This window comes from Belonocnema kinseyi, chromosome 5, assembly GCF_010883055.1.
Source record: "Belonocnema kinseyi isolate 2016_QV_RU_SX_M_011 chromosome 5, B_treatae_v1, whole genome shotgun sequence".
NCBI lineage: Eukaryota > Metazoa > Arthropoda > Insecta > Hymenoptera > Cynipidae > Belonocnema > Belonocnema kinseyi.
In genome coordinates, this window is record NC_046661.1 from 26,345,776 (window position 1) to 26,347,045 (window position 1,270).

Sequence of the window (1,270 nt, forward strand, 5' to 3'; positions counted from 1 at the left end):
AGGGGTCAACCCATGATCTACCAAATATATGGTCTAGCCACTTTCGTTCAAGTAACGCAACCGCCTAATTCCACCATTTTGTTAGTTTGACCGCGCAGCTTAAGTTTGACGCGTAAGACTGTTAAATATTAAATACTTATTCTTTTTCTACATTAAGAAATTTCAAATTAAATGGGTTAAAAATTAAATAATTTAGACTCACAATATTTTTAATTTAATAAAAACATTTAATTATGACTATATTATTATGGATTTATTTTTAAGTGGAAAATAGTCAAACGCACGTTTACATTTTTTAATGGCTGAAAACATTAATAGAAGTAATATATTAATAAATTTATTTATTAAATTTAATATAAAAAAATATATAAAGGGATACCTGAAACTGTGAATGAAAAATATATTATTGATAAATCATGAGTACAGATCCATTTTTTAAATAATTGATTGATTTAATATTTACAGTTGATAAAATAAAACTGTTTTTTATCAAAAATTTTCAGCTTCAAATACTTTTAATTTTTAATTGTTTAAATCCTCAGAACTGCACTTTATAAAAAAATCTTCGATTTTAAAAACTTGTAATTTTTAATTTTTTAACCTCTAAAACTACATTTTGAAATTCTTCAATTAAAATGTATGCTGAAAAATAAAAAAATTTAACTGGAAAATTTTTAAAGTGACAGATTTTCGAATTAAGTATTCTAAGCTAAATGGTATAATAACACAGGCCCACAAAAAAAACAAAAGTGTCTGTGCAATTGACCAGACCTATATATTCTTATCTATTTTTCGACGCTGAATCCGAATTTGCAATAAAAAAGTAGGGTCCAGCTACTTTTTTATGGGGATTTGCTCGAAAAACCTCATTTTTTACGTTTTTTCATGGTTTTTTTTAAATAAAAAAAAATAAAGAAAACTTTTATTTTTTTGACTTCAGAATCGAATTCTACGGGAAAAAATACATCGAAAACCATGTTTTGATTTTTTTTTACAAAAATTTCAACCCACCATACGGCGATGAAAAGGCAGAAAATCGCGAAAAGTGAAAATTTGCTTCAAATTTGATTAAAATGACATTAAAATCAAGTTTTACGATTTTAAACCGATTTATAAACATTGAAAATACTTTTCTGGGGGTTTTCGAGGTCGCTGATCACGAATTTTAAGTCATTTTTTTCAAAAAACAACTCCTAGTCGGCGTAAGTGGACAATAAACGTGATAAATAAATATTTTTTTCAAAAAATCGATGTTTTGGATACTGTTCTG